Source organism: Malania oleifera, chromosome 11, assembly GCF_029873635.1.
Source record: "Malania oleifera isolate guangnan ecotype guangnan chromosome 11, ASM2987363v1, whole genome shotgun sequence".
Classification (NCBI taxonomy): domain Eukaryota; kingdom Viridiplantae; phylum Streptophyta; class Magnoliopsida; order Santalales; family Ximeniaceae; genus Malania; species Malania oleifera.
In genome coordinates this window covers 20,937,024-20,953,887 of record NC_080427.1, presented here as the reverse complement: position 1 = coordinate 20,953,887, position 16,864 = coordinate 20,937,024, and the positions used below count along the sequence as shown (strand labels likewise).

At 36.3% G+C, this 16,864-nt stretch overlaps 1 non-coding gene across 1 annotated transcript; it reads right to left on the bottom strand.

Annotated features, from left to right (window-relative positions):
• Positions 1-47: 47 nt before the first annotated feature.
• On the bottom strand, positions 48-119 carry TRNAP-AGG (transfer RNA proline (anticodon AGG)). The gene has a single exon. It is a non-coding gene; the product is annotated as a tRNA-Pro (tRNA).
• Between the last annotated feature and the right edge of the window lie 16,745 nt (positions 120-16,864).

The window sequence follows — 16,864 nt, the reverse complement described above, 5'->3', positions numbered from 1 at the left end:
CCACTTCAAGGGAGCCAAAAAAACCAAAATACGTAAGCCCAAATAATGGGGCATTCCGAGAATTGAACTCGGGACCTCTCGCACCCTAAGCGAGAATCATACCACTAGACCAAATGCCCGATTGGTTGTTTCTGTTAATATAAAATTGACTTATTCTTCAAGTGGGTTTTTAAGCAACCATAAATATCACTACGATCATCAATTAATACAAAACCAAATTGCTATTAATTTTACTTTCTATTTTTTTTACTTTTATTTCTATATAGTGAAAAAATAAATTATAAAAATACATTTATTTACATTGTCATATTTTTTTCTCCATTATTAGTTTTTAGCTACTTTTGAAAAAATTAAAAATCAAAACTTATGATTTTAGGTTTGTTTTGACAACCTACTATCAGAATACTTTAATGTTCATAATTTACTTTTCTAAATTTGTTTATTTATTTTATACATAATTTTTAATTAAAATTAAAGTAAAATGATCATATGAACTTAAAATATAATTAGTAAGAAATTGAATTCTAAAAAATAATAATTAACTAAACTAACCATATTAGTTTGTTATTATATAATTAATTTATATTATTTTATGTTTTTACTAATTTAATATTTATTTTAAATTTTTATTTGATTTAAGGACTTAAATGAGCATTTTTTTTTATCAAATTTATAATTTGTTTTAGTTTTAAAAATATTAACAAACAAGTTGTCGGTTTTTTATTTTAAGTTCCTAATTCTATTTTTATTTTTTTATTTCAATTTTTTACTTTTATAATTTTTTATAGTAATATCCAACTACTTAATTATCTAATGACTTAAAATATAAACATTCAAATAGAAAGAGTTATTCTAAAGAACCTTAACTTTAGGGTCAGACATGAGCTAGAACCGACGGCTTGTATAGAGATGCATAATCTAACCCACACACTTTTGAAATAATTCTTTGCAGGTTGTTTGGATTGGGTTAGGTAGGGTTAAGTGAGTTGCGTGGTTTTATGAACACTCCTAATTGCAAATTAACCAGTATTTATTAACAAAATGTAAAAGAATTTTTTTCACATACATTATTTGGTGAATTTGCAATTCTTTTTTGCCTCAACTTCTTAATTTTAGAAGCAAAAGTTAGGTCTAACGTGTTTGATAAATATTTTCCCAACTTTTAAAAGTCAAATTTTAACTTGTTTGAGGAACTTTTAAAAGTTACAAATTTAAATATTTTAAAATCTAAAGATTAACTTTTTCTTCAACAAATTATTTTATTTCATTGTTATTCTTAAATTTTGTTTTTTCAATTATTACAAAACTATGAATACATTAGTTATCTTTCTTAAAAATTCATATCTATTTTAATCATTTTAAATATTTTTAGATACTTTACAACTTTTTTACTAAACACTTAAAATTAGTTTTTCCTTAGATAAAATATACTTGTGATCATTGAACTTTTAATTAAAAATCATTATTAAATTTGTGACTTATATTAATGCACAGGAAAAGTATGGTGAGGAAACAAACAAGGAAGCTGAGTTTCACAAAGAACCATCGACAATTTGGTCGAAGGTTACATCATCGGTTTAACCTTGGAAAGAAACCGTTGACAATTACATCGACAATTTAGCCTCGAAAAGAAACCATCGATCAAACCGTCAATGATTACATCGAGGGTTTTGCCTCGGGAAGAAACCATCGACATTTTGTCTGAAACCGTCGACGGTTTTCAATCTGTTAGTCAGTTATTTGTTATTAGTATCTTAGTGTTATGTTAGTTAGCTAATAGTTATGTTAATTAGTTATCAACTCATGTGTATAAATAAAGGTCTTATTCATGTAAAATGTGTACAAGAAATACAATACAAGTATATTGTTCATTTTTCCTCTCCAAGACTCTATTTTTCTCTTTATTTTTCTTGCAATACATTCTTTCTTTTATTCTAATATGGTATCAGAGTACGGTTCTCATTTTTTGCTTGAGGTTTTTTTGAATCCATATTTTCTTCATCATGGAGAATGCCCTGGTTCAATCTTGGTTTCTTAGCCTTTGAATGGTGAGAACTATTATAGGCGGAGCAGATCAATGTTGACAACTCTCAATGCCAAGAATAAGACGACTTTCGTAGATGAAACGTTTTCTTAGCTTGAAAATAAGTATGATCCATTGTTCATTCTATGGTTTCGTTGCAACAACATGGTCCTTCATGAATCTTAATCAACCAGTATGTATATGTCAAAAAAAAATTAACCATCATAAAATGATATTTTAAAATGACACTTGTTTAATAAATTAGATTGAAAAAAAAATTAGTCAATATAATGTCTTGAAATTGATTCTCAACTTTTCTAGTTTATCCAACTCAATCTCTTTAAATCATCCAATTGACATCAGCATAACAAAAAAAAAAATATCTATTATTGTTTCAAAGTTTTTTAAAAAATACAAAAAAATAAAAATTACTAAGAAATCATAACAAAATACTTTGTAATTATAATACTACATAGTTTTTATAAGATGTAATTTTCATAAAAATTTAATAACTAAACACATCATAAAACAAATAAAAGATAGTTCAATATTTTTAAATTCAAGTAAATTATCAAACATAGTGTTAGAAAAAAAAACTAAAATTTCAAAATTCATTATTTATAAATTAAATTATATGAAACTTAGATGTTAGTTCTTGTAGTAACCTGAATCGAGAAAATAAAAGAAAATAAATATAAAAGAGAGAAATAAAGGAAAACAAAAGAAAAAGAAGGAGGTTGGTTTGGCAGGGCCCAAACCGTCACCGGTTTTCTAGAGGGTGAGAAAACCATCACCGGTTTCGGTCAACTAGGAGAGTCAGCTGCCAAACAGACGCCGATTTCTTGAAGTTTAGGAAAACCGGCGACGATTTTCCTGCGGGTTTGTTTACTTAAGGGCTATGTTATGTCATTTTTTTTTTCATAACTTACAACTCTCTCTCTCTCTCTTCCTCTCTCTAAAACTAGGGTTTTGGTTCTTTCTCTCTTTCTAGCTCGGGAACTCTCCGCTAGTGCTCCTCGGTTCTCTCTCCCTTCTCCCAACTCATAAGATCTCGTTGTTCAGCCGGTTCGAAAAGCTAGGGTTTCGGGTTTTCGTCCATTTCAGATTGTTTTCGGGAAAACAGGTAAGGAAATTATATTATGTCAGTTAGTTTTGAGATGTGGACCAATTAAAATGCAATATATGCTTATATGCAATTGATTATGACTTTTATTTTCCAATCCAACCGTTCAAACTAAGGTTTTCGAGCCTAGGGTTTGGTTAATAAATATTATTTTCGAAACCAGCTGATTAAATTTAAATATGAGATTACTGGATTAAAGTACTAGATTTTCTGAACGTTTTGACCAGTTGGAATTATTGATTTCAAATTATTATGGGTGTTTTATAAATGATCAAAGTAAGTAGGTTTAATTATCTCCGTTTTCTTTTATATGTATATATTTTAACTAAATAAAATATGTGGAGATAATTAAACTCGTATTTTTATCTAAGCTGATATTTAGTATGATATGACGTGTTTCAGTTGATGAAATAATTATGATTTATCATAAGGAAATTCGTGTGGCATGAGAATGATTTAAATGGTATATATGAACAGAAGGTTTTCACTGGTATTACACAATGTGATATAACGGCCAAGGGCCAAGTTTTGATATAACTGCCAAGGACAGAGTTTTGATATAACGGTGGGGGGCCGAGATTGATATAACAGTTGGGGGGCAGGTTTTTATGGACTAATATGTTTTAATACGAAATGAGTTATAACATAGTTTTATTTTATAAATTGTCATATATGATTCTAGAACCCTGTGGATATGCGATATGTGATATTGTGAACACAGTACCTTAGTTATATGTGGGTAGTGAGTGCAATCACACGGGCATGAAAGTGTGATAAGTCAATTGGAGACCTGGGCCATAGTACTACTCCGAGGTGTTTGCTTGGGGGCCACATCCATGGTATACCGGATGACCATAGGTAGGCACAGTCGTACTTACTATGTTAGTTTTGACTCAGCAGCGGAACCGCTGGGTGCTAGTTGAATCCAGCCTTCGGGTCGCACAACCCGTCATGGGGGGAAGCACGTTGTATGAGTATGTGATAGCATGACGACACTACTTTTGCAGTCCAAGTTGTGTCTTTTATGTATATATGGACAAATTTACTATAAAAGGGTTGTATTGAGTCGACAGTTTATTATTCGAGAATTATGTATTTTCTGATATACAATATAGTATAGTTTTTAAAATGCTATTTTCATACACAATTAAATGATGGAATTTTATATTCTCACAGGGACTCATGCTAGCCACACACTAATAATAATATAGTCCGTCTTATTAAGAAGTGTCTTACCCCATTATACAAATCATTTTCAAGACCTTTAGGGAATCATGTCAAAATTACCTCGGGGTTGGGATTAGACTTTTTGAAGTAGTAATCAGAACTGGTGAGATACCTGATATCGTATTTTCTTATTTTGGGATTGTATTATGTAGACAAATGATGTTATGTATGTATGTATTTGGGAATAGTTAGAACTCTGGTAAAGTATTTGGATTTTTTTAGAAATCTTCCGCTGTTTGGTTTTAATTTCAGTAATGGAAGATGCACTCGAGATTCTCTGGTTAGGGCGGGTAGCAATTATATATGTATGTGGTATTAGAGAGTATTTATGATTATATCAGGTTATAAATATTTGTGTCGTTACTTACTAGCACTCCAGACCCACGTGGCGAGTCAGGGCGCTACTGGTGGTATCAGAGCCTAGGTTGTTAGGTCCTGCAGACTAGGTCGGATGATTTTACCAGAGTATAGGTTTAAGTAGGACAAGGATAGGAATGGGTAGAATAAGAATTTTGAGTTTTGCTTTATAAGCCCGAAGGCAAAAATTTCTTGACAGACTTCTGTGTTTTTCTGGATTAGTCGACGGGTTCTGAAAACCATGGCAATCCATTAATGGTTTTGTTTCCGAGCGGAGCGGCAGGAACTTGGAAACTAGAAAAGGATTATGAAATTGGCAGAGTATATCGTAAATTAGGGGAGAATATTTAGGTCAGTATTGGGGTTTATTTAAAGTGAATATTTTAGTGTTATAATTGCACCGGACATGTTAGGTTATGAGAATTCTAAATTCGTTTTGGTTCTATCTTCAGGATGGATCCCAGGGACAGTAACGCTATCGCCGAAGGAAGTAGTAGTGAGGGGGCTGCCCATAAGGGTGGCAACGATACTACAGTGGCACTTTGGGACTTCGCCCAACAGTTTATGGCCGAGGTGATGCAGAGTTCTTGAGGGTAGGATCGTCCCACTGCTGAGCTGGGAGATTCTATTGAGAAGTTCACTCGCCTAAAGCCTCTTATCTTCGCGGGAAGTACCAACCCGATCCTTGTAGAGAATTGGATTCGGGAAATCGAGAAGATCTTAGTTGTACTGCAATGCACAGATGAGCAGAAGGTATTATACGCCATATTTAAACTGACTGGAGAGGTCGAGAGATAGTGGGAAGTAGTTAAGCTACTTGAGGAGCAGAGACTGGTACTGGTGGCAATGACGTGAAGCCGCTTCAGAGAGGTGTTATTTGAACAGTATTTTCCAACCTCTGTCAAGAAAGCAAAGACAGAGGAGTTCCTAAACCTGACCCAGGGACAGCTGATTATTCAACAGTACACCACCCGTTTTGTGGAGCTGTCACAGTTTGCTCCGTACATGGTACCTGACGAGTCCATGAAGGTTTGGAAGTTCGAGAGGGGGTCTAAGGTAGGAGATTATTAAGTAGGTGGTGGTGTTACAGGTACAGGAGTTTGCTATATTGGTGGATAAAGTCACTATGGCAGCGGTGAGCTTACAGGAAGATGTGGAGGCTCGTAACTCAAAGAAAAGGCCGATACCTTCTAGTTCACATACAGGTGTGAGGCAAGGCCCTTAGAGAAGGTACGGTAACGGCAGAGGCCAACATCAGTATATGGGTGCTAAGGCATTTCAAGGTAGCTTAATCTTTTTTAATTTTATTTTATTTTATAGGAACCTCTCAGTTTCAATTGATCAAATCCATTGAAAACATTCAAGCAAATCCATGCAATGATGATTTATTGTTTCATGCATTGAATTTTTCTTGACAGTCTTGAAATTGGTGATTGCATATAAAAAAATTGGGTTCTAATTTTTGTCAATTTTGGATTATGTTTCTGGTGTCTAATCAAGCCAATGTTGAGAGTACTCATTTTTTTCCCTCTTATTTTTACGGTCAAGTTGTAAGGAAATTATCATGAAATTCTCAAATCCTGTGACAAACAAAATAAAGAAAAACACACGTCAAAAAAAAAAAATAATCACACGCACAAGACAATATTTACGTGGTTCAGTAATTTTTCCTACGTCCACGGAGTTACATGAATTTCACTATTATCAGGAAGAAAATACAGAGAGTGCGGCAGTACAATATTATGTGTCTCTCTCTTAAAAAACTGTGATGGCGAGCCCTAATCACCAAAATAATGGTTTCTATATCCTACGCACAGGATTCACAATGGGTTACAAAACGGGCGAAAAAAATTTTCCCACGGGCGACCCCCACGAATACGGCTTCGGCCACTTAGTCCATGGAGCTAAACCTCAGACTAAAAAAACTCCCATTAAAAAACCACGCAACATTATTTCGGGTCGGGTCGTCATCCGGATCAAACACAACTAGACTCCTCAAAGCCCAACACATGCAAGATTGCCACATTAAACATCAAGTTTTCATCACCCAAACAAGAAACTATCCCTCTTCTTCCCTTTCTTTGTTGATAGTATACTTGATATGCTACAACACAGACCAGTGTTCGACAGTTCAGGACTTCATGAAAGATAGGGAACGCTTGGAGATTTCCTCGTTCATTGTAGAAGCAGTCTTTCTGGACTAGATACCATGGATAGAAACCCAAAAGTTGAAGAAACTTTCACAGCCTTTAGTGGATAAGCTTAATATAAATAGCAAAATCCAATCTTTGATCCTTGCAGGTCCCCTTTCCCCCAGTTTTGGCTGCTTAGGTTACTTGCTATCTACTTCCTGGATTGGAGCAGAAATTCTGCTGCAGGCTTGGACTAAAATCCAATAGCAATTTTCTTCTTCCCTGCATTTGATTACGAAATCTTGATTTGAATTCTTTCCCATTTGTTCTTTTCATTTTTCGGTTGGGAATGAGGGAGAACAATTATGGATAATTTTCCAACTGTTTGAATATAAGCAGTGGCTGCAGCCTTCAGGTTAAACTCGAGTTGTCATAAAGAAATGAATCACATTTTGATGGAGACGTGAGATTGCATTGGGGCAATGAGTTGGGGCACCCAGTCAAAGGTGTAAAAGATATGAACATCAAGGCAAAATATGAGAGGACCAAAATGAAAACCCTTTGGTTTAAATCAGTCATATACACGCACTGAAAGAAAATAAAGCATCTAGGACTTTAGAGAGAGATTCCTTAATTTTAAAAGTAGATTATTTCATGATTAGACATTTTTTGTTATAAGAATATGTGTAGAGAAGGGCTTCTGCACCCTTTGACAAGGTAAGAATACTTGGCCTGAACTCACTAAGTATGAATTACCAAATTAATTTCTATTGGTTACCACCTAGAGAGAGAGTGAGAGTGATGGCACGGATAATGCAATAGTGTGTATTTGCATGTGTGTGCAGCAGACTAACACAAATATGATTTTTCAAAATCTTTTTAGTTAAAAAATTTTCCAACTCCATGCAGATTAACAAGAACTTGATTTCTAAATTCTAGCGCTATGTTTGGGGCATAGATTTCGGACTTCAGATTTCGATTTAAATAGATTTTGTGGTGCCTTGAACCCGGTGGGGTCCAGGGTACGATTTTCCATAAATAATTTAATGTAAGCAACGGAAATAATTTAAAATCTCAAATATTATACGCCAAAGTACTACACAACCGTATTTATATGGGTATCTCCAATAACGATATTTACATCATATGAAATATAAGAACATCCTTAACTAGTATTATACAAATATTTATTCTAAACTACACTCTCTAGCTAATCTTGTCGAGATGTTCGTTATGCCTGATTCTCAATACGTCCTGCATACTTATCTGAAATGTGAAATAATTATTGGGGTTAGACGACGCTTAGTAAGTATAAGCTAGATTATTACTAGTGTGTGGTTACGATGAGCTTTACAATGTAAAAATAACTCATTTAATAATTTAACAGTTAAAAACTGCATTTGAATAATTGTATATCATTTTTATCCAAATAGACGTATGCATATAAATATATATGCTTTCCTCTATATCTTTATTTCACATCATCATTTAGCCTACTAAACGGGGCTCTGTTCATAAATACGTGTACACTTTCCTTACTGAAAATTATCATGCAGACCCTTTAAATATAGTTATGTATAACTATATATATATATACCTAATAATTGGCCCTTATCACATAAATATATAAATATGTATACAAAAAAAACTCTTTTTGGCTAATGGGTGTCATGTTTACCCCCATGATCGTGTTGTGCGGTCCGAAGACTGGACTTAGGTTGGTTGGCCGATCAAACTAAATCAAACTGTAACATGTCTATAAGTGCGATTTTCCTATCACATCTTGGTCCGAAAGCAGGTGTGCACTTAGGACAAATCCACTGTCCATCACCAACACTTACACAACAGTGTGGTTACACTTATACTTATATGTAGCTACCGTACCGAGCATCCATCACATTCAAGCCATTAGGATTCTTAAAACATACAATTATAATTTATACAATAAAAACATTATCATAAAAGTCTTATCATTTCTTAATATAACACTTGCAATAAAATCTCATCATTATTCGCAATAAATCATGTAATAAACCTAACACCGCAAAAATCTCATACTTGCTCATTTATGCAATAAAATAAACTCATACCACACAATTTGCATGCTACGTATAATTTTATAAATTACCTGAGAAAATTTATAATAATATACTCAGGTATATTTTGAAGGGACTTGCGGAATAGTCCTAAGATCTGGCTATAGTGCATACGGATAACAAAAAAAAATAATCTGATCATGCAAACCCTAATTACGTGATTAGGATTATACTTGCGAGATATGTCTGGTTTGATCCCTAATCTGCAAGTACGAAAATGAGCTCTTGAAGATGATCAGGAATCTTCTACTATATTCTTTGAACACATTTTACTCCTAAGAGAGTGGACTCATAAGTGGCTGCTAAGGTTTTCTTCTAAAACGAAAAATGTCTACCTTTGTGAGAGTTCGCGTCTCACCCTAGCTGCTGAATAGAGCGCGTGTATATAGGCTACAACACTGACCTCTAAGCAAATATGACTAGAGCTTCCCACGTAATTAAGAATTCCTAATCTGACCCGAATTCATTCTTAATTACGTTATTTGTAATTCATACCACTGAAGAATTATAATTGCACTCCCTGTCATATTCGAAATTAAATTTCGAGCTCCTATTATTAAATGCTTATTTATCTCCCCACGTAAAGATTACAGATACCTGTCTATTAAATTAAATTACTAACAATTTAATTAATTGACATATTAATTCCCTGAGACCTTCCACTTAACTTATTTGATGTGTTAGATTCAAAATCCACTGCAGGGTTTGACACAATCAAAACTTATAAGCTTCCTCTAGGGGGTATCATCAATCCTGATATCGGGATGTAGATTCCATCAATAATTAATGTTTACCATACACATAATGTCATCACCAAAATTACTAAGTTTTTTGACCCATAAAGAATCTCACTCTTCTATGAATCAAAGTAATAAACATTATATGCACATGTCCAATAATCATATCAGGATTAAGAGCATAAGCACTCATAATAACCATAAGGTATTAATTGTTTTATATAGTCAGTATAAAAAACAATTACCCTACGATGATTCTATTCAATACACACAAAGTGTACTAGCACAAGGAGTTGGAGCTGTACAATTCCCAATAGGCAAGACAAACCTATTAAACCCTTGTGCTACGGTCCTACCAATGGTGTGTCCAATTTCATAATAGACTATGAACAATAAACTCATATTCTATAAGAGCTGATGATCTAATCTTCTGTGTATAAGTTGTACTCTACACACTAGATCACCTACTATATAGAATAAAAGACACACATGCATAATCATTAAATAAATAATGTCAGACGAACATTACTTACAAAGATTCTCATTAAAATGGAATAACTAAAGTTATTAAAAAAATACTAAAACTGATTACATAAAGCATGTCTTTAAATATAAACCCCTAACAATCTCCCACTTAAACTCAAAGTCATGTTGCCATACATGTAGAAACACGAACTTGAAAAATAAAGAGGAAATAAGAAAAAGAAGAAAGGAAAATTTTAAAAGGGTAAACAACAGGGCTCGTCGACAAATCCCCTGCTTTCGTCAATGAATGTCCTTCTACAATTCGTTGACAAAGTTCAGGCGTCGTTGATGAAGAGATACCGAGAGGAAATTTCAGGTATACAGTTCGCCGATGAACCCTTTCTTTCGTCGACGAATGTCCTTTTACAGTTCATCGACGAAGGTGCTATTTCGTCGATGAATTGTGCTGGGTCAACGGCTTATAAATACTTTTTTTTTTTGCTTCTTCATTAAGAAATCAGTTTTCTCTCTCCCTCTCTCTCTCTCTCTCTCTCTCTCTCTCTCTCTCTCTCTCTCTAACCTGTGCCCCACTCCCTTCTCTTTTCAATTTCTCGTCGTTCGTCACCTGATTCAATGATCGGAAGTTACCACGAGGATCTAGGGGCGTTTCTCTAACGTCTAGCGGAGCAAATTTTCGAACGAGGGTTTCTAAGCACCACTCCAAAACCAGGGTAGTGTGGTATTTTAGGATTTTATTGTTAGTTTAGAGTATATAGGGCCTAGGAAATGCAAAATGAGGAATATTCTGTGGGTTGAGTTGATTAATTTGGGAAAATATAATTTTAGGGTTTTGATCTTCGAACGCCGTAGGGCGTGGATTTAGGGTTCCCAGTAAGCCAGGTAAGGGGATTATATTATGCCAATTAAATTTGGAATATGGACCGATTAAATTGCAATATGTGATTTTCTTAACGAATCGGGTATATGAAAAGGATGGTTTTGACTGTTTTATGTTTTGGGGAATATTCATGTGATTAGTTTGAAATCTCCTATTTTCTATAAAATAAATAGTTTAAGTTAAATAAAACCTTGGAGATGCTCAGACCTTATTTTCAGCAATTAAGGTTTTTCCCCATCAGTTTATTTTATTTATGATCTATTAGATAAAAATTATGTGGCATGAGAACAATTTTTAAATGGTGTATATATGAGTAGAATATTTTTACTGATAATACACAGTATGATATGATGGTCGGGGGCCGAGAGTTCATAAATGACAGGTTTTATATGAAATAAGAATAAAGCAGTTTTATTATGTAAATTGTCATATATGATTCTAGAGCCCTATGGATATGAAATGTAATGTTATGAGCACGATACCGTAGCTGTATGTTGGTGGGGAGTGCAATCACACTGGGATGATAGTGTGATGATGGATAGACGATTTGGTGACTTGGGCCACAGTACTACTCCAAGGTTTCTGTCAGGGGGGCCATCCGAGGTAGTTCCGGATGACTATAGGTAGGCACAATCGTATTTACTACCTTTTCTAGACTCAGCTATGGTCGGCCGACCAAGAGCTGAGTCTAACCTTCGGGCCGCACAACCCGTCATGGGGGGAAGCATGTCGCATGAGATTATGATAGCATGATGATGACACTAATACAGCAGTTCAAGTTGTATCTTTTATGAATATATGGACAAATTTACTATAAAAGGGCTATAATGAGCCGACAGTTTATTATTCAGAAAGTATGTATTTTCAAATATACATTGTAGAATAGTTTAAGTACCATTTCCCATTCAATTAAATAATGGTAGTTTTATGTTCACATGAGAACTCATGCTAGCCACACATTGATAGTAATATAATATGTCTTACTAAGAGGTGTCTCAGCCCAATATACAAATCATCTTTTCAGGATATACTAGGGATCGTACGTAGCAGACTAGAGGGGCTGAGTTAGAAGTATAGTATTTGTACGTGGAATGTATGGATTGAGTTGTTTTTGTTTGTACTATTTTAATGGGTTGTAATATGGATAATTGGAGACTATCGTGTAAAATGATAGTTTAGAACTCTGGTAATAGATTATGGAGAATGTTTTATTTACTTTCGCTGCATTTATATAATGAATATAATATCACGTATTCAAACGTCACTAAAGTAGCACCCCAGGCCCACATGGCAGGTCGATGCACTACAGGTGGTATCAGAGCCTAGGTTGCTAGGTTCTGCAGACTAGGTCAAATGATCTTACCGGAGTATAGGTTTAAGTAGGATGAGCATAGGAATGGGTAGAATAGGAATTTTGAGTTTTGCTTCATAAGCCTGTAGACAAAAATTCCTTGAAGGACTTCTGTGTTTTTTTGGAACAATCGACGGGTTCAAAAAATCACGGCAATCCATTGACAGTTTTGTTTCCAAGCAGAAGGGCAAGAACTTGAAAACTAGAATGGGAATATGAATTTAACAGAGTATGTAGTAAATTAGGGGAGAAGATTTAGGTCGGTATTGGGGTCTATCTAAAGTGAATATTTTTGTGTTATAATTGCACCAGACATGGTAGGATATTAGGATTCTAAATTCGTTTTGGTTATGTCTACAGGATGGATCCTAGGGACAATAGCGTTGTTGCCAAAGGTAGTAGCAATGAGGGAGCTACCCATGGGGGTGGCAGTGATTCTATAGTGGTACTTCAGGATTTTGCCCAACAGTTTATGATCAAGGTTATGCAGAGTTCTCGGGGGTAGGATCGTCCCACTGTTGAGTTAGGAAACTATATTGAGAAGTTCACTAGCCTAAAGCATCCTACCTTCGTGGGAAGTACCAACTTGATTCTTGCGGAGAATTGGATTTAGGAGATCAAAAAGATCTTGGTTGTACTGCGATGCACCAATGAGCAGAAGGTGCTATACGCCATATTTAAGTTAACTGGAGAGGTAGAGAGATGGTGGGAAGCGATAAAGCTGCTGGAGGAGCAAAGATTGGTACTGGTGGTGATGAAGTGGAGCTATTTCAGAGAAGTGTTATTTGATCGGTATTTTCCAGCCTTTATCAGGGAATCAAAAGCAGACAAGCTCCTAAACCTGACTCAGGGACAGCTAACTGTTCAGCGGTATGCCGCCCAATTTGTGAAATTGTCATGCTTTGCTCCTTACATGGTACCAAATGAGTCTGCGAAGGCTTGGAAGTTTGATATGGGCTTGAAGAAAGAGATAAAAAAGTAGGTGGCTGTGTTACAAGTGCAAGATTTTGCTACACTAGTAGATAAGGCCACTTTGGTAGAGGTAAGCCTACAAGGGAATGTAGAGGCTCAGAATCCGAAGAAGAGGTTGATGCCTTCTAGTTCTCATACGGGTGCTAGGCAGGGCCTTTGGAGGAGATACGGTAATGGCAGAGGCTAGCAATAGGATACGAGTGCTAATATATTCCAGGGTACCTCATCAAGCCTTGTTTGCCTTACGTGTGGCAAAAGGCATTTGCGAGAGTGCAGGGCAGGATCTGGTGGTTGCTTTCGGTGTGGTAGGATCAAGAATTTGGCACGAGATTGCCACGCGATGTGGAACAACGCACCTCCACAGCAGCCATATTAGGGAGGTAATCAGGCACTACGCGGAAACTATTTGAGGGGTACGACCCAGGCGCGGGTGTGTTCCTTAACTCCTTGCGATGCTGAGAACGTCGGTAACGTAATGACAAGTACAGTTTCTATTTTGTCAAAAAAAATTCATTGTATTGTTTGACTCAGGTGCGACACATTCTTTTATTTCTTGGGGTTTCATTAAATTGTGTGTGGTAGAAACACAATCGTTAGATGCCGAGTTAGAAGTGGTCACACCAACAGGGTTAATGGTAGTGTGTAGTAAAGTGATCTGAGACTGTCCAGTAGAAATTCAGGGGAGAATGATGCCTGCTAATTCGATTATATTTGATATGCATGGCTTTTATCTTATTTTGGGGATGGATTGGTTAGTAGCTTGTTATACGAGTATTGACTGCCACAAGAAGGAGGTAGTGTTCTGACCTCCTAAGGAGCCGATGTTTATATTTTTTGGGTCGTGTGTCCGCTTTGCATCGCGGATTCTTTCAACTATGCTAACGAGGAGGTTACTCCTAGAGGGATGTCAAGGGTATTTAGCATTCATAAAAGAGGCACCAAGGGAGCAACATAAACTGGAGGATATTTACGTAGTAAGAGAGTTCTCCGAAGTTTTCCTAAAAGATTTATCAGGATTTCCTCTTGATCGGGAGGTGGAGTTTTCCATTGAGTTGCTTCCAAGGACAACATCTATTTCTAAGGCTCCATACAGAATGGCTCCAGCTGAACTAAAGGAGTTACAAGAGCAGCTTCAAGAACTTCTTGACAAAGGATTTATTAGATTGAGTGTATCACCCTAGGGAGCACCGGTGTTGTTTGTAAAGAAGAAGGATGGGTCGATGAGGATGTGCATCGACTATAGAGAGATCAATAAAGTGATAGTAAAGAATAAGTACGGGTTACCTCGAATTGACGATCTGTTTGACCAGTTACAGGGCACACGGGTCTTCTTCAAGATCGATCTGTGATTCAGGTAACATCATGTGAGAGTAAAATCAAAGGATATACCAAAGACGACCTTCCGTACTAGGTATGGCCACTACAAATTTCTGGTTATACCGTTCAGATTGACCAATGCTCCTATGGCATTCATGGACCTGATGAACAAGGTGTTCCACGAGTATCCTGGTTTATTTCGAGGAATCCTGAGGAGCATGAAATTCATTTGAGGTTAGTACTCCAAGTACTTAAAGAAAAGAAGTTGTTTGCAAAGTTCAAGAAATGTGAATTCTGGTTAGAGCAAGTGGCATTTCTGGAACATGTAGTGTCCAGAAAAGGTGTCTAAGTGGACCCGTGCAAGATAGAAGCGGTAGTGGATTGGGCGAGATTGAAGAATGTGCATGAGGTTCGAAGTTTATTGGGTCTAGCAGGATATTACTATCGGTTTGTAGCAAGATTTTCAAAACTATCAGGTCCACTAAAATGGCTCACGAGGAAGAACATGAAGTTTTGGTGGAATGATGAGTGCGAGTAGAGTTTTAAGGAATTGAAGCAACTTCTAGTTACTGCTCTAATATTAACCATTCCATCAGGAGAGGTTGGATTTGTGATCTACAGAGATGCATCTAAGAAGGGACTCGGGTGTCTCTTAATACAGAAAAAAAAGGTTATCATGTATGCTTCTCGCCAATTCAAAGAGTACGAGAAGAATTATTCGACGCATAACATGGAATTGGCAGCAGTATGCATTGAAAATCTGGAGGCACTACCTGTACGTTGAAAAATTTGAGATTTTTACTGACCACAAGAGTCTGAAGTACTTTTTCACTCAGACGGAGTTGAATATGAGGCAGCAGAGATGGCTTGAGTTAATAAAGGACTACGACTGTACCATTAGTTACCACCCACGAAAAGTTAATATGGTAACTGATGCTTTGAGTCAAAAGTCAGTGGCAACGTCTGTCTCAACAGTTGGAGGTCAGCATCAGATTAGGATAAACCTGGAAAGGTTAGGTATGGAATTAGTGGAAGGAAATCACCAGGAGTTCATCGCTAGCCTAGTAATGCAACCGACCTTACGAGAAAGGATCAGGACGGCTCAGATGAAAGATGTAGAGTTGGCAGAGATTATGAGTAGAATACAGGATGGGTTAAATGCAGATTTCAATGTCTCATATGACGGGGTGTTGATATTTCACACCAGGATATGCGTACTACATGATGCTGAGATTAAATGAACCATCCTAGAGGAGGCACATCGCTCTCTATATACAGTACATCTAGGGAGCATAAAGATGTACAGAGACTTGCGGGAATCTTTCTGGTGGTCTAACATGAAAAGAGAAATCACTCGTTTTGTTGAGCAGTGCCTGGCATGTTAGCAGGTGAAGGCCGAGCACCAGAGGCCAGTAGGACCGTTACAACCACTTCTCATTCCTAAGTGGAAGTGGGAGCATATTCCCATGGACTTTGTTATGGGTCTGCCATCGGCACTTCAGGGATAGAATGCTATTTGGGTAGTTGTTGACAGGCTGACAAAGACTGCTCATTTCATTCCTATTAAAGTCAATTACTCTATGAATAGGCTGGTAGAGCTTTATGTGCAAGAGATAGTCAAACTGCACAGGGTGCCTGTGTCTATGGTTTCAGATAGGGACCCATGGTTTACTTCCCCATTTTATAAAAGTCTACAGTAAGCATTAGGATCTCAACTCACTTTCAGTACTGCTTTTCACCCACAGACCGATGGTTTGTCAAAGACGACCATTCAGATTCTATAAGATGCTAAGGGCATGTGTACTGAATTTCGGAGGTAGTTGGATTAAATATCTACCATTAGTTGAGTTTGCATACAATAACAGTTATCAAGCTAGTATTGAGATAGCACCGTATGGTCGAAGGTTCCAATCTTCGTTGTATTGGCACGAGTTTAGTGAGCGGCAAATTTTGGGACCGAAGCTTGTTCAGCAGACCTCTAAGAAAATTCAGTTTATTAGGGAAAGAATAAAGACAATATAGAGTCAGTAGAAGAGCTATGCGAATACACGCCGGTGAGAGCTGGAGTTCGAGGTAGGTCATCTCATATTTTTTAGGATTGCTTTGATGAAAGGGGTAATGAGATTTGAGCAAAAGGGGAAGCTAAGCCCTAGATACATCGGGTAA